This window comes from Mustela lutreola, chromosome 2 (assembly GCF_030435805.1).
Source record: "Mustela lutreola isolate mMusLut2 chromosome 2, mMusLut2.pri, whole genome shotgun sequence".
NCBI classification, from domain to species: domain Eukaryota; kingdom Metazoa; phylum Chordata; class Mammalia; order Carnivora; family Mustelidae; genus Mustela; species Mustela lutreola.
This window is the reverse complement of record NC_081291.1, coordinates 87,565,831-87,593,565: the sequence shown is the minus strand read 5'-3', so window position 1 is coordinate 87,593,565 and position 27,735 is coordinate 87,565,831. Positions and strand designations below refer to the sequence as shown.

The 27,735-nt window shown below is 37.2% G+C and overlaps 1 pseudogene; it reads left to right on the top strand.

Annotated features, from left to right (window-relative positions):
• The window catches only part of LOC131825561 (chromobox protein homolog 3-like), a 56,637-nt pseudogene extending 29,573 nt beyond the window's left edge, over positions 1-27,064 (top strand).
• Positions 27,065-27,735: the final 671 nt, after the last annotated feature.

Sequence of the window (27,735 nt, the reverse complement as noted above, 5' to 3'; positions counted from 1 at the left end):
TTCTAATTTGGTTAAAGCATATTTTCCTGGGGCTGTTGCCACACTTTTAGTATTTTACTTGCTCCTTCATATACTCTTATCTGGACAAAATGACAAGGCGGAAAAATTCAACACAAAAAAAAGAACAAGAGGCAGTACCGAAGGCTAGGGACCTAATCAATACAGACATTGGTAATATGTCAGATTTAGAGTTCAGAATGACAATTCTCAAGGTTCTAGCCGGGCTCGAAAAAGGCATGGAAGATATAAGAGAAACCCTCTCGAGAGATATAAAAGCCCTTTCTGGAGAAATAAAAGAACTAAAACCTAACCAAGTTGGAATCAAAAAAGCTATTAATGAGGTGCAATCAAAAATGGAGGCTCTCACTGCTAGGATAAATGAGGCAGAAGAAAGAATTAGTGATATAGAAGACCAAATGACAGAGAATAAAGAAGCTGAGCAAAAGAGGGACAAACAGCTACTGGACCACGAGGGGAGAATTCGAGAGATAAGTGACACCATAAGACGAAACAACATTAGAATAATTGGGATTCCAGAAGAAGAAGAAAGAGAGAGGGGAGCAGAAGGTACACTGGAGAGAATTATTGGGGAGAATTTCCCCAATATGGCAAAGGGAACGAGCATCAAAATTCAGGAGGTTGAGAGAATGCCCCTCAAAATCAATAAGAATAGGCCCACACCCCGTCACCTAATAGTAAAATTTACAAGTCTCAATGACAAAGAGAAAATCCTGAAGGCAGCCAGGGAAAAGAAGTCTGTAACATACGATGGTAAAAGTATTAGATTGGCAGCTGACTTATCCACAGAGACCTGGCAGGCCAGAAAGAGCTGGCATGATATTTTCAGAGCACTAAATGAGAAAAACATGCAGTCAAGAATACTATATCCAGCTAGGCTATCATTGAAAATAGAAGGAGAGATTAAAAGAACAAACAAAAACTGAAAGAATTTGCAAACACCAAACCAGCTCTACAGGAAAGCTTGAAAGGGGTCCTCTAAGCAAAGAGAGAGCCTACAAGTGGTAGATTAGAAAGGAACAGAGACCATATACAGTAACAGTCACCTTACAAGCTATACAATGGCACTAAATTCATATCTCTCAATAGTTACCCTGAATGTTAATGGGCTAAATGCCCCTGTCAAAAGACACAGGGTATCAGAATGGATAAAAAAACAAAACCCATCTATATGTTGCCTCCAAGAAACTCATTTTAAGCCCGAAGACACCTCCAGATTTAAAGTGAGGGGGTGGAAAAGAATTTACCATGCTAATGGACATCAGAAGAAAGCAGGAGTGGCAATCCTTATATCAGATCAATTAGATTTTAAGCCAAAGACTATAATAAGAGATGAGGAAGGACACTATATCATACTCAAAGGGTCTGTCCAACAAGAAGATTTAACAATTTTAAATATCTATGCCCCTAACATGGGAGCAGCCAACTATATAAACCAATTAGTAACAAAATCAAAGAAACACATCAACAATAATTAAATAATAGTAGGGGACTTTAACACTCCCCTCACTGAAATGGACAGATCATCCAAGCAAAAGATCAGCAAGGAAATAAAGGCCTTAAACGACACACTGGAACAGATGGACATCACAGATATATTCAGAACATTTCATCCCAAAGCAACAGAATACACATTCTTCTCTAGTGCACATGGAACATTCTCCAGAATAGATCATATCCTCAGTCCTAAATCAGAACTCAACCTGTATCAAAAGATTGGGATCATTCCCTGCATATTTTCAGACCACAATGCTCTAAAGCTAGAACTCAACCACAAAAGGAAGTTTGGAAAGAACCCAAATACATGGAGACTAAACAGCATCCTTCTAAAGAATGAATGGGTCAGCCAGGAAATTAAAGAAGAATTGAAAAAAATCATAGAAACAAATGATAATGAAAATACAACGGTTCAAAATCTGTGGGACATAGCAAAGGCAGTCCTGAGAGGAAAATATATAGCGGTACAAGCCTTTCTCAAGAAACAAGAAAGGTCTCAGGTACACAACCTAACCCTACACCTAAAGGAGCTGGAGAAAGAACAAGAAAGAAACCCTAAGCCCAGCAGGAGAAGAGAAATCATAAAGATCAGAGCAGAAATCAATGAAATAGAAACCAAAAAAACAATAGAACAAATCAACGAAACTAGGAGCTGGTTCTTTGAAAGAATTAATAAAATTTATAAACCCCTGGCCCGACTTATCAAAAAGAAAAGAGGACCCAAATAAATAAAATCATGAATGAAAGAGGAGAGATCACAACGAACACCAAAGAAATACAAACTATTATAAGAACATACTATGAGCAACTCTACGCCAATAAATTTGACAATCTGGAAGAAATGGATGCATTCCTAGAAACATATAAACTACCACAACGGAACCAGGAAGAAGTAGAAAGCCTGAACAGACCCATAACCAGTAAGGAGATTGAAACAGTCATTAAAAATCTCCAAACAAACAAAAGCCCAGGGCCAGACGGCTTCCCGGGGGAATTCTACCAAACATTAAAGAAGAACTAATTCCTATTCTCCTGAAACTGTTCCAAAAATAGAAATGGAAGGAAAACTTCCAAACTCATTGTATGAGGCCAGCATCACCTTGATCCCCAAACCAGACAAGGATCCCATCAAAAAAGAGAACTACAGACCAATATCCTTGATGAACACAGATGAGAAAATACTAAACAAAATACTAGCCAATAGGATTCAACAGTACATTAAAAGGATTATTCACCACGACCAAGTGGGATTTATTCCAGGGCTGCAACGTTGGTTCAACATCTGCAAATCAGTCAATGTGATACAACACATCAATAAAAGAAAGAACAAGAACCATATGATACTCTCAATAGATGCTGAAAAAGCATTTGACAAAGTACAGCATCCCTTCCTGATCAAAACTCTTCAAAGTGTAGGGATAGAGGGCACATACCTCAATATCATCAAAGCCATCTATGAAAAACCCACCGCAAATATCATTCTCAATGGAGAAAAACTGAAAGCTTTTCTGCTTAGGTCAGGAACACGGCAGGGATGTCCATTATCACCACTGCTATTCAACATAGTACTAGAGGTCCTAGCCTCGGCAATCAGACAACGAAAGGAAATTAAAGGCATCTAAATCGGCAAAGAAGAAGTCAAATTATCACTCTTCGCAGATGATATGACTCCACTCCAAAACTGCTAGAACTTATACAGGAATTCAGTAAAGTGCCAGGATATAAAATCAATGCACAGAAATCAGTTACATTTCTCTACACCAACAGCAAGACAGAAGAAAGTGAAATTAAGGAGTCCATCCCATTTACAATTGCACCCAAAACCATAAGATACCTAGGAATAAACCTAACCAAAGAGGCACAGAATCTATACTCAGGAAACTATAAAGTATTCATGAAAGAAATTGAGGAAGACACAAAGAAATGGAAAAATGTTCCATGCTCCTGGATTGGAAGAATAAATATTGTGAAAATGTCTATGCTACCTAAAGCAATCTACACATTTAATGCAATTCCTATCAAAGTACCATCCATCTTTTTCAAAGAAATGGAACAAATAATTCTAAAATTTATATGGAACCAGAAAAGACCTCGAATAGCCAAAGGGATATTGAAAAAGAAAGCAATGTTGGTGGCATCACAATTCCAGACTTCAAGCTCTATTACAAAGCTGTCATCATCAAGACAGCATGGTACTGGCACAAAAACAGACACATAGATCAATGGAACAGAATAGAGAGCCCAGAAATAGACCCTCAACTCTACAGTCAACTAATCTTCGACAAAGCAGGAAAGAATGTCCAATGGAAAAAAGACAGCCCTTCAATAAATGGTGCTGGGAAAATTGGACAGCCACATGCAGAAAAATGAAATTGGACCATTTCCTTACACCACACACAAAAATAGACTCAAAATGGATGAAGGACCTCAATGTGTGAAAGGAATCCATCAAAATCCTTGAGGAGAACACAGGCAGCAACCTCTTCGACCTCAGCTGCAGCAACATCTTCCTAGGAACAATGCCAAAGGTAAGGGAAGCAAGGGCAAAAATGAACTATTGGGATTTCATCAAGATCAAAAGCTTTTGTACAGCAAAGGAAACAGTTAACAAAATCAAAAGACAACTGACACAATGGGAGAAGATATTTGCAAACGACATATCAGATAAAGGATTAGTGTCCAGAATCTATAAAGAACTTAACAAACTCAACACCCAAAGAACAAATAATCCAATCAAGAAATGGGCAGAAGACATGAACAGACATTTCTGCAAAGAAGACATCCAGACGGCCAACAGACACATGAAAAAGTGCTCCATATCACTCGGCATCAGGGAAATACAAATCAAAACCACAATGCGATATCACCTCACACCAGTCAGAATGGCTAAAATCAACAAGTCAGGAAATGACAGATGCTGGCGAGGATGCCGAGAAAGGGGAACCCTCCTCCACTGTTGGTGGGAATGCAAGCTGGTGCAGCCACTCTGGAAAACAGCATGGAGGTTCCTCAAAATGTTGAAAATAGAACTGCCCTACGACCCAGCAATTGCACTATTGGGTATTTACCCTAAAGATACAAACGAAGTGATCCAAAGGGGCACGTGCACCGGAATGTTTATAGCAGCAATGTCCACAATAGCCAAACTATGGAAAGAACCTAGATGTCCATCAACAGATGAATGGATCAAGAAGATGTGGTATATATACACAATGGAATACTATGCAGCCATCAAAAGAAAAGGGAAAACTGCACAGCCATACTAGGCTGGCAATATGGGTAGCCAGTTGAATTTCAATTTACCATGGTAAATATATGCATGCCCTACCAATTGAATTTTGCCATTTGCAATGACATGGAGGGAGCTAGAGAATGTAATGCTAAGCAAAATCAGTCAGCCAGAAAAAGACAAATAGTATATGAGTTCATTCATTAAGGAGTGCAGTTGTTGTGATAAGCACCTGGTGATGTATGGAAGTGTGGAACCACTATATTGTACACCTAAAACTAATATTATACTGTATATTAACCAACTTTGATTTAAATTTAAAAAAAAAAATCTTGTGATTATTTCCTAGCTTCCAGTCTTTTTGCTCTTTCAAAGATAATATTTTATCTCACTTTTTTCTGGTTGCTTTTATCCAAAGTTTTTATATTGTGGGAAATTTCAAGCAACTACAGAATTTTACAGAATATTATAATGAACTCCATTTCTCCATCATTCAGGTTTGATAATTATTAACTTATGTCTAATCTTCTTTAATCTCTAGTTGCACCAAATTTTTCTTCATATTTTGAGTCAATGTCAAAATATCAACTTAGGATTCCAGGGTGGCTCAGTGGGTTAAAGCCTTTGCCTTCAGCTCAGGTCATGATCCCAGGGTCCTGGGATCGAGCCCTGCATCAGGCTCTCTGCTCAGCAGGGAGATTGCTTCCTCCTCTCTCTCTCTCTGTCTGTCTCCCTGCCTACTTGTGGTCTCTGTCTGTCAAATAAATTTAAAAAAAAAAAAGAAAGAAAATAAACTTATCAGCTACTCATTTATTTTGTATATATTTTAGTATTGTACCTCTAAAGCTGAGTTTATTTAAAAACACATAACCACAACACCATTAGTATGCCTAAAAATAATAGTTCCTTAGTATGATCAAACAAATATTTAAAATTATTTGGAAAATACAGATAATAGGTATATATATATGTATATATATGTATATCTACCTATATATACATATAGATATACATATATATACATATATATAGGTAGATATATACATATAGATATACATATATACCTATATCTATAGATAGATATCTATAGATATAAATATACACATACATTCTTAACATCTATTTAACATATGTGAGCATATGTGAACATGTGTGTATGTTTAACATTATTTAGTTTGACATTCTTTTGGTTTGAATCAGGAATCAAGTAAGATTTATTGTTGGGATTGGTTGATATATTTTTCAAGTTTTTTAATATATATTTTCCTCTCTTTCTCTCTCTCCATTCTCTCCTTCCTTATTTATTTCTTTCATCTTGTGCAGTTTGTTTATTAAAGAAATGGGATCTTGTGTGTGTGTGTGTGTGTGTGTGTGTGTGTGTAGTTTTTTTACAGTCTGTACTTTGCTAAATGGATCCCTGTAGTTCTTTTCTTTTCTTTCTTTTTTTTTAAAAAAGTATTTATCAAACAACTATTTAAAATTATTTGGAAAATACAGATAATAGGTATATATATGTATATCTATATGTATATATAGGTAGATATACCTATATATACATATATATATGTAGGTAGATATACATATAGATAGGTAGATATATACATATAGATATACATATATACCTATATCTATAGATAGATATCTATAGATATAAATATACACATACGAGAGAGAGAGAGAGAGAGTGCACAAGCAGGGGGAATGGCAGGCAGTAGGAGAAGCAGGCTCCCCACTGATCAGGGAGCCTAATGCACGACTCAATCCCAGGACCCTGGGATCATGGCCTGAGCCAAAGGCAGATGCTTAACTGACTGAGGCATACAGGAATCCCTATCCCTGTGGTTTCTTTAACATTTCCAGTTATTTGTGTTTACTGTAATATGGTGGCTGGATGTAGACTTGGGATTTATGTTTTTGGGCAAGAATACTCCATGGGTGTAGTTAAATTCTTTCATTAGAAGTTACATGATGTATGGTGGTCTCTTTGTGATGTTAGCAGCCATTGGTGTTGAATGTGTAGAGAGTGTATAATTTTTTTTATTATTTTTTAAAAGGTTTTATTTATTTATTTGAGAGAGAGAATGGGGGAGAGGGAGCAAGAGAGGGTAGAAGTCAGTGGGAGAATCAGATTCCCTGCTGAGCAGGGAGCCCGATGGGGGACTCAATCTGGGGACTCCAGGATCATGACCTAAGCTGGAGGCAGTTGCTTAACCAACTGAGCCACCCAGGCACCCCTAGAGAGCATATAATTAATTAGAGTTTGCCAAAATGTGAAATTCTATCATTTTTTATTTTTTTATTTGGTATTCTATCTACTATATGATAACCCAGTGATACAGTTTATATAGTTAATGCAGATAAATGCTGGATTCTTTCCCTTTACTTACCAGTTTTCAAAATAATTTAGTGTTGTTCTCATTTCTTTGAATGATAGTTACTTTTTTTCTTTTTTTTTTTTTAATAATTTTTTATTTTTTATAAACATATATTTTTATCCCCAGGGGTACAGGTCTGTGAATCACCACGTTTACACACTTCACAGCACTCACCAAAGCACATACCCTCCCCAATGTCATAATCCCACCCCCTTCTCCCAAACCCCCTCCCCCCAGCAACCCTCAGTTTGTTTTGTGAGATTAAGAGTCACTTATGGTTTGTCTCCCTCCCAATCCCATCTTGTTTCATTGATTCTTCTCCTACCCACTTAAGCCCTCATGTTGCATCACCACTTCCTCAAATCAAAATCCTAGAGTAGAGTGCAGACAGAAACCACTGTGACCTCAGCTGCAGCAATTTCTTGCTAGACAATTTTTCAAAAACTAGAGAAACAAAAGCAAAAATGAACGATTGGGACCACATCAAAATAAAAAGCTTTTAAACAGCAAAGAAAACATTAACAAAACTAGAAGGCAGCCTACAGAATGGGAGGAGATATTTGCAAATGACATATCAGATAAAGGGCTACTGTCCAAAATCTATAAAGAACTTACCAAACTCAACACCCAAAAACAAAAAGTCCAGTTAGGAAATAGGCAGAAGACATGAACAAACATTTCTATGAGGAAGACTTATAAATGGCAACAAACGCATGAAAAAGTGCTCAACATCACTTGGCATCAACGAAACAAAAATCAAAACCACAATGAGATACCATCTCAGACCAGTCAGAATGACTAAAATTAACAGCCCAGGAAACAACAGATGTTGACAAGAATGCAAAGAAAAGGGAATCCTCTTACACTGTAGGTAGGAATGCAAGCTTGTGCAGCCACTCTGTAAAACAGTATGGAGGTTCCTCAAAAAAGTTAAAAATAGAGCAACCTATGACCCAGCAATTGCACTATTAGGTATTCATCCAAAAAATACAAACATAGTAATTGAAAGGGGAATGTGTACCTGAATGTTTATAGCAGCAATGACCACAACAGCCAAACTGTGTAAGATGTCCATCAACAAATGAATGGATAAAGAAGAAGTGGTATATATACACAATGGAATATTACTTAGCCATCAAAAAGAATGAAATTTTATTATTGCAATGACATAGGTACAACTAGAGGGTGCTATGCTAAGCAAAATACGTCAGTCAGAGAAAGACAAATACTATATGATTTTATTTCATTCATATATGGAATTTAAGAAACAAAACAAATGAACACAGGGGAAGGGAAGTAAAAATAAAATAGGATAAAAACTAACAGGGAGGAAAACCATAATTGACCCTGAATTTTAAGAAACAAACTGAAGATTTCTGGAGGAAAGATGGATGGGGGAAGGGATACCTGGGTGACAGGCATTAAGGAGGTCCCTTGAAGTAATGAATACTAGGTGCTAACATTCAATAAATGAATGACTAAATTCTACCTCTGAAACTAATTTTAAAAAGCATTAAAAATATAGCCTATACAAATGAAACAAGAGAGCAGCAGAATTCCAGAGGAGGAGAAAGCAAAGCACTGAACTCATGGCTTTCTCCCTGTGATTCATTTGTCTTGCAGTTAATTTAATATTTTTTTCAATTTTTTTTCTTCTGCTGCTAATTTTTTTTAACTTTTACCCTTTTCTTTTTTAACGTTTTTTAACTAGTTTATCTAATATATATTTTTTAATTCTTTTTTAAATTTTTTTCTTTATTCGTTTTCTTTTTTTAATTGTTTCATTTTTTTTTTCTAAACCTCTTTTTATCCCCTTTATCCCCCCCCCCCCACGATTTGGGGTCTCTTCTGATTTGGTTAAAGCGTATTTTCCTGGGGTCTTTGCCACCCTTTTAGTATTTTACTTGCTCCTTCATATACTCTTATCTGGACAAAATGACAAGGCAGAAAATTCACCGCAAAAAAAAAAGAACAAGAGACAGTACCGAAGGCTAGGGACCTTATCAATACAGACATTGGTAATATGTCAGATCTAGAGTTCAGAATGAAAATTCTCAAGGTTCTAGCCGGGCTCGAAAAAGGCATGGAAGATATTAGAGAAACCCTCTCGAGAGATATAAAAGCCCTTTCTGGAGAAAAGAACTAAAATCTAACCAAGTTGAAATCAAAAAAGCTATTAATGAGGTGCAATCAAAAATGGAGACTCTCACCACTTGGATAAATGAGGCAAAAGAAAGAATTAGCAATATAGAAGACCAAATGACAGAGAAGAAAGAAGCTGAGCAAAAGGGGGATATACAGCTACTGAACCAGGAGGGGAGAATTCGAGAGATAAGTGACACCATTAGACAAAACAACATTAGAATAATTGGGATTCCAGAAGAAGAAGAAAGAGAGAGGGGAGCAGAAGGTATATTGGAGAGAATTATTGGAGAGAATTTCCCTAAGATGGCAAAGGGAACAAGCATCAAAATCCAGGAGGTGCAGAGAACCCCCCTCAAAATCAACAAGAATAGGTCCACACCCCATCACCTAATAGTAAAATTTACAAGTGTTAGTGACAAAGAGAAAATCCTGAAAGTAGCCCGGGAAAAGAAATCTGTAACATACAATGGTAAAAATATTAGATTGGCAGCAGACTTATCCACAGTGACATTGCAGGCCAGAAAGAACTGGCATGATATATTCAGAGCACTAAATGAGAAAAACATGCAGCCAAGAATACTATATCCAGCTAGGCTATCATTGAAAATAGAAGGAGACATAAAAAGCGTCCAGGACAAACAAAAACTGAAATAATTTGCAAACACCAAACCAGTTCTACAGGAAATATTGAAAGGGATCCTCTAAGCAAATAGAGCCTAAAAGTAGTAGATCAGAAAGGAACAGAGCCAATATACAAAAACAGTCACCTTACAGGCAATACAATGGCACTAAATTCATATCTCTCAAGTTATCCTGAATGTTAATGGGCTAAACGCCCCCAATCAAAAGACATAGGGTATCAGAATGGATAAAAATACAAAACCCATCTATATGTTGCTACAAGAAACTCATTTCAGACCCGAAGACACATCCAGATTTAAAGTGAGGGGGTGGAAATCAAATTACCATGTTAATGAACATCAGAAGAAAGCAGGGGTGGCAATCCTTATATCAGATCAATTCAATTTTAAGCCAAAGACTATAATAAGAGATGAGGTAGGACACTATATCATACTCAAAGGATTTGTCCAACAAGAAGATCTAACAATTTTAAATATCTATGCCCCTAACATGGGAGCAGCCAACTATATAAACCAATTAATAACAAAATCAAAGAAACACATCAACAATAATACAATAATAGTAGGGGACTTTAACACTCCCCTCACTGGAATGGACAGATCATCCAAGCAAAAGATCAACAAGGAAATAAAGGCCTTAAATGACACACTGGACCAGATGGACATCACATATATATTCAGAACATTTCATCCCAAAGCAACAGAATACATATTCTTCTCTAGTGCACATGGAACATTCTCCAGAATAGATCACACCCTGGATCCTAAATCAGGTCTCAACCAGTATCAAAAGATTGGGATCATTCCCTGCATATTTTCAGACCACAATGCTCTAAAGCTAGAACTCAATCACAAGAGGAAATTTGGAAAGAACCCAAATACATGGAGACTAAACAGCATCCTTCTAAAGAATGAATGGGTCAGCCAGGAAATTAAAGAAGAATTGAAAAAAATCATGGAAACAAATGACAATGAAAACACAATGGTTCAAAATCTGTGGGACATAGCAAAGGCAGTCCTGAGAGGAAAATATATAGCAGTAAATGCCTTTCCCAAGAAACAAAAAAGGTCTCAAGTACGCAGCCTAACCCTACACCTAAAGGAGCTGGAGAAAGAACAAGAAAGAAACCCTAAACCCAGCAGGAGAAGAGAAATCATAAAGATCAAAGCAGCAATCAATGAAATAGAAACAAAACAACAACAACAAAAAAAAAAATAGAACAAATCAATGAAACTAGGAGCTGCTTCTTTGAAAGAATTAATAAGATTGATAAACCCTTGACCAGACTTATCAAAAAGAAAAGGGAAAAGACCCAAATAAATAAAATCATGAATGAAAGAGGAGAGATTACAACCAACACCAAAGAAATACAAACAATTATAAGAACATATTATGAGCAACTCTATACAAACAAATTTGACAATCTGGCAGAACTGGATGCATTTCTAGAGACATATAAACTACCACACCTGAACCAGGAAGAAGTAGAAAGCCTGAACAGACCCATAACCAGTAAGGAGATTAAAACAGTCATTAAAAATCTCCAAACAAACAAAAGCCCAGGGCCAGACAGCTTCCCAGGGGAATTCTACCAAACATTTAAAGAAGAACTAATTCCTATTCTCCTGAAACTGTTTCAAAAAATAGAAATGGAAGGAAAACTTCCAAACTCATTTTATGAGGCCAGCATCACCTTGATCCCCAAACCAGACAAGGATCCCATCAAAAAAGAGAACTACAGACCAATATCCTTGATGAACACAGATGCGAAAATTCTCACCAAAATAATAGCCAATAGGATTCAACAGTACATTAAAAAGATTATTCACCACGACCAAGTGGGATTTATTCCAGGGCTGCAATGTTGGTTCAACATCTGCAAATCAATCAATGTGATACAATACATTAATAAAAGAAAGAACAAGAACAATATGATTCTCTCAGTAGATGCTGAAAAAAGCATTTGACAAAGTACAGCATCCCTTCCTGATCAAAACTCTTCAAAGTGTAGGGATAGAGGGCACATACCTCAATATTATCAAAGCCATCTATGAAAAACCCACCACAAATATCATTCTCCATGGAGAAAAACTGAAAGCTTTTCCGCTAAGGTCAGGAACATGGCAGGGATGTCCATTATCACCACTGCTATTCAACATAGTACTAGAAATCCTAGCCTCAGCAATCAGACAACAAAAGGAAATTAAAGGCATCCAAATCAGCAAAGAAGAAGTCAAACTATCACTCTTCGCAGATGGTACTCCAAAACTGCTAGAACTTATACAGGAATTCAGTAAAGTGTCAGGATATAAAATCAATGCATAGAAATCAGTTGCATTTCTCTACACCAACAACAAAACAGAATAAAGAGAAATTAAGGAATCAATCCCATTTACAGTTGCACCCAAAACTATAAGATACCTAGGAATAAACCTAACCAAAGAGGCTAAGAATCTGTACTCAGAAAACTATAAAGTACTCATGAAAGAAATTGAGGAAGACACAAAGAATGGAAAAATGTTCCATGCTCCTGGATTGGAACAATAAATATTGTGAAAATGTCTATACTACCTAAAGCAATCTACATATTTAATGCAATTCCTATCAAAATACCATCCATTTTTTTCAAAGAAATGGAACAAATAACCCTAAAATTTATATGGACCCAGAAAAGACCTCGAATAGCCAAAGGAATATTGAAAAAGAAAGCCAAAGTTGGTGGCGTCACAATTCCAGACTTCAAGCTCTATTACAAAGCTGTCGTCATCAAGACAGCAGGGTACTGGCACAAAAACAGACACATAGATCAATGGAACAGAATAGAGAGCCCAGAAATAGACCCTCAACTCTATGGTCAACTAATCTTCAACAAAGCAGGAAAGAATGTCCAATGGAAAAAAGACAGCTTCTTCAATAAATGGTGTTGGGAAAATTGGACAACCACATGCAAAAAAATGAAATTGGAGCATTTCTTACACCACACACGAAAATAGACTCAAAATGGATAAAGGACCTCAATGTGAGAAAGGGATCCATCAAAATCCTTGAGGAGAACACAGGCAGCAACCTCTTCGACCTCAGCAGCAGCAACATCTTCCTAGGAACATCGCCAAAGGCAAGGGAAGCAAGGACAAAAATAAACTATTGGGATTTCATCAAGATCAAAAGTTTTTGCACAGCAAAGGAAACAGTTAACAAAACCAAAAGACAACTGACAGAATGGGAGAAGATATTTGCAAACGACATACCAGATAAAGGGCTGGTGTCCAAGATCTATAAAGAACTTAGCGAACTCAACACCCAAAGAACAAATAATCCAATCAAGAAATGGGTAGAGGACATGAACAAACATTTCTGCAAAGAAGACATCCAGATGGCCAACAGACACATGAAAAGTGCTCCACATCACTCGGCATCAGGGAAATACAAATCAAAACCACAATGAGATATCACCTCACACCAGTCAGAATGGCTAAAATTAACAAGTCAGGAAATGACAGATGCTGGCAAGGATGTGGAGAAAGGGGAACCCTCCTACACTGTTGGTGGGAATGCAGGCTGGTGCAACCACTCTGGAAAACAGCATGGAGGTTCCTCAAAATGTTGAAAATAGAACTACCCTATGACCCAGCAATTGCACTACTGGGTATTTACCCTAAAGATACAAACATAGTGATCCAAAGGGGCATGTGCCCCCGAATGTTTATAGCAGCAATGTCTACAATAGCCAAACTATGGAAAAAACCTAAATGTCCATGAACAGATGAATGGATAAAGAAGATGTGGTATATGTACACAATGGAATACTATGCAGCCATCAAAAGAAATGAAATCTTGCCATTTGCAATGACTTGGATGGAACTATAGGGTATCATGCTTAGCAAAGTAAGTCAATAGGAGAAAGAAAACTATCATATGATCTCCCTGATATGAGGAACTGGAGATGCAACATGGGGATTAAGGGGGTAGGAGAAGAATGAATGAAACAAGATGGGATTGGGAGGGAGACAAACCATAAGTGATTCTTAATCTCACAAAACAAACTGAGGGTTGCTGGGGGGAGGGGGTTTGGGAGAGGGAGGGTGGGGTGATGGACATGGGGGAGGGTATGTGCTGTGAAGTATGTAAACCTGGCGATTCACAGCCCTGTACCCTGGGGATAAAAATACATTATATGTTTATAAAAAATAAATAACATTTTAAAAAAATGAAACAAGATGGGGTCAGGAGGGAGACAAACCATTAGAGACTCTTAATCTCACAAAACAAACTGAGGGCTGCTGGGGAGAGGGGAGTATGGAGAGAGTTGTTGGGTTATGGATATTGAGGAGGGTATGTGATATAGTAAATGCTGTTAAGTGTGTAAGCCTGATGATTCACAGACCTGAAACCCTGGGGCTAATAATACATTATATGTTACATTTATATTACATAATTACATTTACACTGTATTACATAAATTACATTTACATTACACAATACATTATATGTCAATAAAAATAATTTAAAATTGTAAAAAAAAAAAAAGTAGCTTATACCTATAAAAGAAATTAAATCTATAAATAAATACAGTCCCACGAAGAAATCTCCAGGCCAAGATATCTTCACTGGTAAATTTTGTAGAATAGTTAAGAAAGAAATAGTAATAATTTTACAAAAACTCACCTACACCCTAAGAAAAAAGAGGTCTATTTCTTTTAAGTCAGCATAACCTTAATACCAAAACCTGGCAGAATTCTAACTGAAAGAATTATAAAATAATAAATTTATGACATTTAAAGCCACTAAATCTGGGGTACCTGGGAGTCTCAGTTGGTTAAGCATTCAACTCTTGATCTCACCCCAGGTCTTGATTTCAGGGTCATTAGTTCAGGCCTCCACATTGGCAGTGGAGCCTATGAAAATAAAATAAAAGCCTAGGGGTTATAAAAGACAAATTGAGGAAATTCCAAACATCATACTGTGATAACAATGACAGAAATCAAATACAACACATTAATGATAAAACTCTTAACAAATTGGGCATAGAAATGAAATTCTTAATCTGAGAAAGAATATCCACAAAAACCTTATGACAATTCACATATTTAATGATGAGATTTAAAAGCTTTCTTTCCTAGATTGGGAATGAGATGAGGATGTCTTCTAGCATTATTTTTATTCAACATTGTGTAAGAGTCCTTATCCATAATACAAGGTAAGGAAAAATATTCAAAATGCAATGAAAAAAATTATTCCCCCATAAAGTGATCATGTTCACAAAAAAAAAAGCAAAACAATACATGTCCAAAAAATTTATGTCCAAAAGCAAAATACATGTCCAGCACCCTAGAATCTACTTTGCATATTGTTAATGTGTTTTCATCTTTTAATAATTCAAGATGAAAACACATTAACAATATGCAAAGTAGATTCTAGGGTGCTGGACATGTATTTTACTTTGATCTGGGTGTGAGTGCATTCATTTTGCAAAGATTCACCAAGCCATTCCATTATGATTTTTTAAATAACTTTATATATATATGTTCATACTTCAGTAGAAAGATTATTGGTGGGTAAAAGACATGTAAAAATCTGCACTGAATGATGATTTTGAGTGTGTACTCTGAATCTAGACTTTTTCCTGGCTCTGCCTTTCCTATCTATGTGTCCTTATACAAGTTACTTAATTTCTCAACTCTTTAGTAATCCTATCTACAGTATGGAATGACAGTATCTACCTAATAGCTTACTGGAGGATTGAGATAATGCAAATAAGGTGCTCAAGGCTCCCCAATGAAAAATTAGTAATTATTAACTATTAACATCCAACAGTCAATAGATCAACCGCCAACCTAAAAAAATAGAATTCACACTAGAGAAATAGAAATAATCAAACAATCCAGAAGTGACTTCAAAATAAGTATATTTAAAACTTCAAAGAAGTAGCTTGGGTGGCTCAGTTGGTTAAGCAGCTGCCTTCAGCTCAGGTCACGATTCCCAAAGTCCAGGATTGAGCCCTATGTCAGGCTACCTGCTCAGCAGAAAGCCTGATTCTCCCTTTCCCTCTGCCTGCCTCTCTGCCTACTTATGCTCTCTCTCTTTCAAATAAATAAATAAAATCTTAGGGACCTGGGTGGCTCAGTGGGTTAAAGCCTCTGCCTTCGGCTCAGGTCATGATCCCAGGGTCCTGGGATCGAGTCCCGCATCAATCCCTGCATCGGGCTCTCTGCTCAGCAGGGAGCCTGCTTCCTCCTCTTTCTCTGCTTGCCTCTCTGCCTACTTGTGATCTCTGTCAAATAAATAAATAAAATCTTCAAATAAATAAATAAATAAATAATAAAATCTTTTAAAAAATTCAAAGTATTTCAGAGCATAAAAACAGAAATTCATGGACATTTGTAAAAAAATAATCAATGGATTATTTTTAAATTTTTAAATAAAAGCCTAATCATTGAAATAAAAATTTTATTAGACATTAAATTAATTACATGTAAATTAATTACAGGTAAAAAAGAACTCATTAGTTAGAAGAGTAAACTGAAGAAAAACCCTAAATGAAACAAGAAGGAAATGAATTCAAAAAACAAACAGGAACCATTGATACTACATTTAGATGCTCCATATTATATCTAATCAGAATTCCAGAGGGAAAGACTAAAGAGAATAGGGAAGTAATGGCTGTTCCCATTATTCTGAGATTATTTGTGAAGAGCAGAAGAAAGATTTGATTCCTTAGTTGAAAACACATACTGGGTCCCAAGCAGTACAAATAAAGGTAAATCCATGAAAAAATATTCGGGGTGTGGAGGTACCTGAGTGGCTCAGTTGGCTAAGTGTCCAACTCTTGATCTCTTGATCACCAGCCCAGCTGGTGCTCTCAGGCTTGTGAGATTAAGCCCCCATTGTGCTCCAAGCTAGGTATGGAGTCTGCCAGATTCTCTGTTCCTTTTCCTCTACCCTCCGCCCCAACTCTCTCTCTCTCTCTCTCTCTCTTTCAAATAAATAAATAAATAAATACATCTTTAAAAATATATCTAGGGCACCTGGGTGACCCAGTTGGTTAAGCAGCAGCCTTCGTTTCAGGTCATGATCCCAGGGTCCTGGATCAAGCCCCACATTGGGCTCCCTGCTCAGTGGAGAGCCTGCTTCTCCCTCTCCCTCTATGCCTGCTACTCTGCCTACTTGTGCTCTCTCTGTATTTCTTTGTCAAATAAATAAATCTTATAAAAAATAAAAATAAATAAAAATAAAAATATATCTATATATAATTTAAAACTGCAGAACATCAATAGTAAAAGAAAGCCTTAAAAGCTCCTGGAGAGGGGCGCCTGGGTGGCTCAGTGGGTTAAAGCCTCTACCTTCAGCTCAGATCATGATCCCAGGGTCCTGGGATCAAGCCCCACATTGGGCTCTCTGTTCAGCTGGGAGCCTGCTTCTCTCTCTCTTTCTGCCTGCCTCTCTGCCAACTTGTGATCTCTGTCTGTCAAACAAATAAATAAAATCTTAAAAAAAAGAAAAGTTCCCAAAGAGGGTACCTGGGTGGTCCAGTTTCTTAAGCAACTGCTTTCAGCTCAGGTCGTGATCCTGGAGCCTGGTCAGGCTCCCTGCTTGGCAGGGAGTCTTCTTCTCCCTTTGGCCCTCCTCTTACTCATTCTCTCTCTCTCTCAAATAAATAAATAAAATCTTTTTTAAAAAAGCTCCCAGATGGGGCACCTGGGTGGCTCAGTGGGTTAAAGCCTCTGCCTTCGGTTCAGGTCATGATCCCAGGGTAATGGGATCAAGCCCTGCATCGGGCTCTCTGCTCAGCGGGGAGCCTGCTTCCTCCTCTCTCTCTGCCTGCTACTCTGCCTACTTGTGATCTTTTAAAAAATTAAAAATAAATAAAAATGTAAAAGCTCCCAGAGAGAAAGATTACCTAGAATAGAAAGATAATCATACTGACATAAAGTCTATTCAACAACAATAGATGTTATGGCATGTTGGAGTGTCAAAGTTTCAGAAATCTTGTGAGCCACTCATTAAAATGTCAGTAGCTTGAAATAACCATGTTTGGAATATTTATACCACAGAAGCTGACAAATGCTGCAAATCAGGATTCTTTCTTCAATCTCCAGAAACCATCTACCAAAACATTACTGAATAAACGTCAGATAATAAAAATCTCCAAAATACTGATGGAACATGGATCCTAATATTCTATACTACTTCAAACCATCATTGCAGACATAAGGGGAAGAGAAAGCATTTCCAACCTAACTAAGACTAAAAAACTCTTTTACCCACAGATCCGTGCCAAAAGAAATACTAAAAGCTATGCTTAGGTAGGAGAAAAATAAAGCCAGAGGTAAGGAATAAATAAATAAAGCAAATGAAATTCTAAATGCAAATAAGTATTAATGATAGAAGAGTATAAATAATTAAATTTATATTTAAAAACAATGTGGAATCAAAAGCATCTGCAATAACGTGGAAGAAAACAGTAACTAATGGAGGGGATGTTGGAGGGATGTTTAATAGGTTAAAACTCTGTTGTTCTTGTTGCTGTTGTTAAGGAAGAGGATAAAACTGATTAATTTTTAAACTTTGTTATAAAAACATAGTTTAGTATGTTTGAAACTGCGTTAGAAATAGCATAACACACAGCACATACTTAATACATATTTGCTGTATCTACTACCAAAGAAAAGAAATCTTTCTTATTTTTGAGTTTAGAAAACAGCACTGCAGAAAATAATGAAGGATTGAACACCCCATATTCTGTCCGAGTACAAAATGACCTTAAGACTTGCTATTCACTGTAGCCAAAAGAGCTATGGACCTAACATTTAACATTGTAACCATCTGGACATGAAATTATGGTAACACGCAATCTTGGTCGTTTGTATTCCGTTTCAACTTGTTCTAGTCCTCTGCCATGTCTACATCTCTGAGATGGACTATAATAGCCTGCTATTCTCTCAAAAAAAAAAAAAAATAGTTCTCAGAACATCATGGATCTGATTTTCTTCTTTATTAACCATATTTTAAGTAGTTCCATACAGGATGAGAATTTTTGACATTGCTGATCCATTCCCATTCGAGATGTACAGAAATATAATTGTCTCTGTACCAAATTCTGATAACATGAATTCTCCTAGTCAATTATTCTTTCCTGGAACTATACATTTAGTAGAGTTGAGATTAAAATGGGATCTACAGAAAAAAAACAGTCAGGGAGTAGGATACAGAGGCAGAAAGTGCTTTCTAGTGGATTTGATTAATTCCCTCATAAATTGGTTTTTTTTAACCTTCATACAAAAGATAAATTTGCTTTGAGATATACCATCACCAACGAAGAAATGCAGGGTAATAGAAAATATTGTCTTATGGTTATTCTGAATTCTGATTACCTCTTGCATGATTTCTCATCTACTTTATAATGCCTTTAATTTAAAGCATACTGAATAATATTTAATATGAACAGTCTCTGCAAAGTTCTCACAGAAAGCATAAGCTATTGTCCTGTCCTTGCCCCATCCAGCTGTTCCTTACAACCAGAGTGACCCAGTTTACCTGGGATGTTCCCAGTATATGACTCTTACCTGGCATAAGCATTAATAATGCATTACTGTGCTCTCAGAAGTATTCTCATTTAGACAATAAATTTTATTGTCACCCTCCTTATGAGCACACAGTTATGCCTCTCCCTGATCAAGTGTAGAGAGTAGTAGATTAATATTACTGAATGCTTGCTTTGATTAAGTAAGGTAGTTAGTGGGATAGAACTGTGTAAGTTATGTCAATTCCATCTCAGCACTATCATAGGAGGTAATATTTATTACTAACTTACAGGTGAGGAAAATAATGCTCACAGAGTCTGAAGTGGCCACAAAGCTATATATCTTATGAACGGCTAAGTAAGCATCAGAATCCAGGTCCAAAGTCTAACCAGTGGTTTTCCTCCTGCACACCTTCTCAATGAAAGAAAAATGAATCAGAACATCAACATCTACTCCTGTGAAACTTGGAAAATCTGTTAGTGCTCCCTACCAGAAGGCAAAGGCACAAGGCATTCATTGGAATTCAATTTTGGGTGGCCATCTGTGGGAGATAATGTGCAAGGTTTTTCACAAACAATTTCTCTGGTCCCATGCCACACCTCTTACCCAGCAGTTGAGTCTTTTGCCCCTCCCTTAAATCTGACAGGTTTTGACCAATAGAATGTAGCAAACTTGATACTGCCTACTCCAAGCCTAGGTCTTAAAAAGACTGGAAACTTCCCTTTGGCTTTATTGCTATCTTGAGCCAACATGTAAAGAACTCCAGGCTATCCTATGGGAAAAGAAATCACACAAAGAGAAAGCCAGTGGAAGAAAACCGAAACAATACAGCTGACATGGATCACCAAGGATCCTAGCATGTGAGTGAGGTAATATTGGGCTTATCGCCTTTCCCAGCCCCAGATGAGCACAGCTGCATGAGTGAACCATTTCTGCCAAGTCCTGCCAGGATTTCCTGACCCATAAAATTGTAAGAAAAAAAAAAATTGTAAGCAATAAATGGGTATTACTTTAAGACACTGAGATTTGGGGAGGATTGTGATGCAACAATAGATACCTGATAAACCATGCTCTCCCCACCTCCTAATCTCTATTACTCAACTGCATAACAGACTCACCTTTCTGGGTCTTTTAGGAAGTCAGGAAATGATGCCCTGGTAGGAAAGGCTGGCCTGGAACCAAAATGGACCAGTAGGCTTATTTCCTGTCAACACTTCCCAAGCCAGATTTGTTCCACTTCTACTTTCCTTTACCTCAGATAAAATTCTAAGAATATTTCCTTTCTGGTTTTTTTTTGCTATGCCTCTACTTCATAATTCTAAGGTCATTATCATATCCAGTTTGGTTCTTCCCTCAAGGACACTAAAACTACAATTTTTTTTAAAGATTTCATTTATCTATTTGACAGAGAGATCATAGGTAGGAAGAGAGGCAAGCAGAGAGAGAGAAGGAAGCAGGCTCCCTACCGAGGAGAGAGCCCAATGTGGGGCTCGATCTTAGGACCCTGGGATCATAAACTGAGCCGAAGGCAGAGGCTTTAACCCACTGAGCCACCCAGGCACCCCTAAAACTACAATTTTCATGTGGCTATTTTTTAGCCTAAGGAAGTTCTGTAAATGCGTGTCTGTGTGTGTGTGTGTGTGTGTGTGTGTGTGTGTGTGCATGTACAGTTTTCATTTATATTCACTTGTTCTCAACTAAGTCAAAATTACATTTAACTCTTTGTATAGTTGATTCATACAACATAAATGTCTAATCTCTTTATATGTCTCCCAGTGCCAACTAATAATGTGCCAATTTCCAATAAGAAGCCCCTTTTATTTCTCTATAAAAATTCTTTAATCCAATTTGATTCATTCAGCAGTCACAATATGAATATGCTACATTGACCTGAAGAGCTTATTCAGTGTTTTCAAGAGATCTCTACTGTTACCAATGGCAACCAGAGAATTAGCTTGACATCTCAGACTATAAAAACCTTACAGTCCATCTATATGATGAGCCCAGCAGAGAACTGGGAGGTTTATGATGTTTTAATCATTGATAATTTTGGTTGTTGCTGATGAGCAGAATTTTTAATGTGAGGAACTTGGAAAGGGTTCCAAGGAGAGTTGCCAAGGTAATTATAACCGCCTTGTAAATTGGTTTGAAGAATATGCCAGGCTATCAAAACGACCATCAGCATATCTGACCCTCCCCTCCCTGGCCACCCCAACTATTCATCAGATGTTCTCAGCCTTAATTGAAATTGACAACACAATGATGACAAAAATGTTCCATGACTCATGCAGCACATACTACTTCATAATCCCATAGAGAATGTGACAATAAATAATGAGAAAATTCATTTATACCCTGCTGACTTCTGAAAGTTTTAGGTAGCTTATATTAAAAATGCAGTGAGAATAATGCACAAAATTAATATAAGGCAATAGCCAGGCTTGGATATTTTAAAATACTTAAGAGAGGAGATAAAGGAATAGAGATTAACCCCCCCCCCAAATGCTAAATAAACAAACATAGGTTATATGGCTATAAGTATAGCCTTGTCTATATAGCATGGAAGAGAAGTGATAGAAGGAGCAAGGAAAAATACACTCCTAGTGAAGTGTCATGGGGAGATGGGAGGAAGAGAAACTGGAGGCAGAGTACCAAAACACACTGGGGCCCAGTCTCCATAAAGTGCACTGTTCTAAAATTTTCAAGTGTCTCATTTAATCTTCACAGGAATTTATTTAAAAAAAAAAAAAGTCAATTCCCAGAGCCCTAGTGACTTACCCAAAGTCTCACAACCAGAAAGCATCCAACCTATTTGCCCAACCTAAAATCATATGACTCCAAAGCCAATACTCCTCCTTCTCAAACATTCTCAATCAGCAAGGAATTCATTCAAGGGCACTAAGCAATAGGATAAGTAGTTTTATGCAAAACAATTCTTTCACCCATGCCAAGGTGCTCTTTATGGGTCTATTTTCAGAGGACAAGTATGTTCCAATGGTAACATTTGTATACAGTGATTAGGGGAATAGGATACAGAGTAGGCAAAGAAAATTTGAATCCCTGTAGCATCACTTCCTAGCTGTGTGACCTTTAGCAATTTACTACACCTCTTGGAACGCTTCTGTCAGAGAAGTGGGAATCATTATGCTAGTTGACTGAATAGTGAAAAGATGACATGAGACCTCATGATGCAAATTACCTGGCATAGAGTTCTGAACACTGTAGAACATAATAAATAAATAAATAAAAACATAATAAAAAAATAAAGACTATCGATCTATTTTATTTTCACTCCAGTATCTATGATTATTAAGTTAAGATGGCTGGTGACTTTACTGAAGTATATACAGGTAAAATGACACGCTCTCTGGGACTTGTTTCAAAATACTTTAGCTTAAATAGGGGAGTGGGGGAGGATTACGTGAGAATAGAGAAAACGAAACCAACAAATTTTAATGATTGTTGAAATTAGGTGAAACTAGTACAGTGAGCTCATTCTACTATACTATTTTTGTGTATATTTCTATTTTTCCACAATAAAAAAAATGTAAGATTTTTATTTATTTATTCAACAGAGAGAGATCACAAGTAGGCAGAGAGGCAGGCAGAGAGAGAGAAGAGGAAGCAGGCTCCCTACCAAGGAGAGAGCCTGATGCGGGGCTCCATCCCAGGAGCCTGGGATCATGACTTGAGCCAAAGACAGAGGCTTTAACCCTCTGAGCCGCCCAGGCGCCCCCCACAATAAAAAATTTTTGAAAAATGTTCGTGGTTAGTCCCCAAAGGGCACATATGTTGGTTGAAAACTGCCAGTACTAAAGACTAAGAAAAAGATAAGACTGAATTCAATGGAAGCCTGGCCTCTTCTCAGAAAGCCTCATGGATCTTTTCCAGGCCTGGAATAAGTACATTCTTAAATCTTAGCTGCGCAGCATGATATTGGAAAGGATGACATTGTCCTTCAGAAGTTTGAAGCCATAAGTTACCAAACTCCAGAGCTAAAGCTAATTATTTTCCCAACACCATCATCTTGGTTTACCTTCTCCCTATTTGCATCCACTGGCATCATCCAGCATTTTCATCCTTTCTGCTCCTACTACGGACCCCTGCCCCCACACAAGAGACACAGCTTCCCTTTCCCTATAAACATTCTTCTACCTGCCCAGGATTACAACCAAACTTTCTAAAGCTTGTCTTCCCCAAAACTCCTGCAAAATGATCTTTTCTCAATGGCTTTGAATATTTGCAATACATTTCTTGAGTTAAACAAAACAGCATTTTTAAAAGGCATATATGCTTTTTAAAAAGGAAAACACATTGTTATCCATTTGTATAAATTAACTGATCATAAATTAAGTAGCATGAAAAGTCCAGAGTATAGAGATTGGGGAAAGGAGTACATGTTCTGAAAGAGAAGCTTATACTGAGAGGCAAATTTCACAGTTTAGTTCCATGCTTCCCAAAAAAACTGTCTTATGTCTATATCCTTCACTCCTGCTCCATACCAAGACTTACCTGTGCATTTGTCACATAATAGTCCACTTTCTGTTTTCTAAGCTAAATAATAATGGCCAGCTTATACTTGGTAGGGTAAAAATGGCTAACACATGCCAAGTAGGGAACTCCCTAGGGAAACATTGGGTCCATGGATTAAAAACATAGACCTTGGAATCATAGTACCTAAGAAATGATAGAAAACAACTGGTCCTCTATATCATTCATCAGTGGCATAAGATGCTAGGCTTTTATTTATGCTATTAAAAATTATCTGTGTATTTGTTTTCTGAAATTAGGTTGGACTATGAAAGTGCAGCCCTTCACCAACTAATGTTACCTCTTCATTTCACCATGTCAAAGTGCCATTATAGAGCCATGAGGCAACCCATCTTAACAAAGCAGAATTTAATTATCCAGTTCCCTTCAGAATTTTCTCACAAGCCTGAGTAGTGACAAAACTAGTAATTCTAGAACCTCTGTAATGAGTTGCAGCCAACAGAACAATATCATTATTTCAGATTCATCCAAATTCTGCAATTTATTCAATTGCTGTCTCTGGCTCTTTGCATAAATAGATTGAAGATATTTGTCTCCAGTTAAATTCTTTTATGAAATTTGAATTTACTTTCAATATTAGTGATTTCTTTCTTTGGGAAATCAACAGCCAAATAACAAAGAAAAAAATTTAGTTAGACATCGTCCTAGAGATTTCAGCCATCCAAAAAAAAAAGATTTATTTATTACCAACCCCCCCATTCTCTACCCCTTTTTCTTTTTTTTTTTAATTTGAATTCAATTAGCCAACACATAGTACATCATTAGTTTAAGATGTAGTAATCAACAATTCATCAGTTGTATATAACACCCAGTGCTCATCACATCTCTATCCCTTTTTTAGAAAGAGTCCATGAAATGTCAAGTCAAAGCATTGTATTAAGAAACAAGGGAGAGGATGCGGAGAAAGGGGAACCCTCCTACACTGTTGGTGGGAATACAAGCTGGTGCAGCCACTCTGGAAAACAGCATGGAGGTTCCTCAAAATGTTGAAAATAGAACTGCCCTATGACCCAGCAATTGTACTACTGGGTATTTACCCTAAAGATACAAACGTAGTGATCCAAAGGGGCACGTGCACCTGAATGTTTATAGCAGCAATGTCTACAATAGCCAAACTATGGAAAGAACCTAGATGTCCATCAACAGATGAGTGAATAAAGAAGATGTGGTATAGATACACAATGGAACACTATGCAGCCATCAAAAGAAATGAAATCTTGCCATTTGCGACAACATGGACGGAACTAGAGCGTATCATGCTTAGCGAAATAAGTCAAGCAGAGAAAGACAACTATCATATGATCTCCCTGATATGAAGAAGTGGTGATGCAACATGGGGGCTTAAGTGGGTAGGAGAAGAATCAATGAAACAAGATGGGATTGGGAGGGAGACAAACCATAAGTGACTCTTAATCTCACAAAACAAACTGAGGGTTGCTGGGGGGAGGGGGTTTGGGAGAAGGGGGGTGGGGTTATGTACATTGGGGAGGGTATGTGCTTTGGTGAGTGCTGTGAAGTGTGTAAACCTGGTGATTCACAGACCTGTACCCTTGGGGATAAAAATATATGTTTATAAAAAATAAAAAATTAAAAAAAATACAATTAAATTAAAAAAAAAAAAGAAACAAGGGAGCTTGGACTTAGACCCTACATGGCCAGAGACACTGCCAACCAGGGACTTGGAGCAAATCAGACACAGTGAAAAACAGTTTTTCAAGTCTGCAATAAGAAATGGTATCCAACAAACCAAAAAGCAGGTTCTTAACTCTAGAGAACAAACTGATGGTTAAAGAGTACATTTATCTTGATGAGCACTGCGTAATATATGGAATTGTTGAATCACTATATTGTACACCTGAAAAAATATAACACTGTATATTAACTATCCTGGAATTAAAATAGTTTTTTTTTTAATATTCCAATTGGGACACCTGGTTGACTCATGGGTTAAGCATCTGCCTTCCACTCAGATCATGATCTCAGAGTCCTTGGGTCAAGTCCCACTTCGGGGGTCCTTGCTCAGCAGGGAGCCTGCTTTTCCCACCAACTGCTGCTCCCCCTGCTTGTGCTTGTGCTCTCTCATGCTCTCTCTCTCTCTCTCTCCTGACAAATAAGTAAATAAAATCTTTTAAAAATAAAAAAAATTAAATATCATCCAATCAAACTACATTACCAAAAAATGTGAGAGGAATAATGGAAAGAGTAAAAATGGAAGAGGCAAACTCTGAAGAATCTTGGTGGAAAAAATAATGGACAGACGACTAGTGAATGGCAAGGTGCAGTATTTCCTGAAGTGGAAGGGACTTACTGACAATACCGACAATACTTGTGAGCCTGAAGGAAATTTAGATTGTCCAGAGTTCACTGAAGCATTTATTTTTTTCTCTTCTTCCCCAGTTTTTTTTTTTAATTTTTCCAGTGTTCCAAGACTCGTTGTTAATGAACCACACCCAGTGCTCCATGCAATACGTGCCCTTCTTAATACCCACCACCAGGCCCTCCCAACCCTCCGCCCCTCTACCTTCGAAAACCCTCAGTTTGTTTCTCTGAGTCCACAGTCTCTCATGGAAGCATTTATTAATTCTCAAAATGCTGATACAAAAAGAAAACTTTTATCTGAGTAAATGTAATAACAGCAAATCAAAGAAAAGAGATGTTGCTGATAAACCAAAAGGATTTGCCAGAAGTCTTGATCCTGAACAATTAGTGCCACAGACAACACTGGTGAATTAATGTTTGTCATGACATGGAAAGAAAGATTCAGATGAGGCAGAGTTGGTGCTGGCAAAAGAGGCAAATGTAAAGTGTACTCAATTTTTTTTTTAAAGATTTTATTTATTTATTTGACAGAAAGAAATCACAAGTAGATGGAGAGGCAGGCAGAGAGAGAGAGAGGGAAGCAGGCTTCCTGCTGAGCAGAGAGCCCAATGTAGGACTCGATCCCAGGACCCTGAGATCATGACCTGAGCCGAAGGCAGCAGCTTAACCCACTGAGCCACCCAGGTGCCCAGTGTACTCAAATTTTAATTGCTTTTTAGGAAGAGAGACTTACTTGGCACTCTTATGTGGAAGACAAAGCTCAATAATTGTTTCCATTGATATATATATATATATATATATATATATATATATATATATTTATATATATAATCTGGGTCTTGGCTTTTTTATTTATTAGTGTGAAGATATAACATTCTAATGAAAATCAAGTTTGATATGTTTGCTTTGAAGCATTATTGGGGGAGTCATAGGCGGGCTTTTTTGCATCTATAGCACTGATTACTTTGTGGGTTTGGAGGGGTTTTCTGTAACCTGCTCTTTTTTTTTTTCAAGTCTTTATTAAATTCCAGTTAGTTAATAGACACTGTAATATTAGTTTCAGGTGTAGAATTTATTTATTCATCACTTACAACACCCAGTGCTTATCACAAGTGCCCCCTTTAATGCATCCATAATGAAATCCCCTATTTCACCCACCCACCCCACCCACCTTCCCTCTGGTAAACCTCAGTTTGTGCTCTGCAGTTAAGAAACTGTTTCTTGGTTGGCTCCTTTCTCTCTTTTATCTTGTTCCCTTTGCTCTTTTGTTTCTTAAATTCCACATTTGGGTGAAATCATATGGTATTTGTCTTTGACTGACTGACTGACTTTGCTTAGCATAATACCCTCTAGTTCCATCCACATTGCTGCAAATGGCAAGACCCCATTCTTCTTGATAACTGTGTAATATTACATTATACATATGCAGGACTTCTTT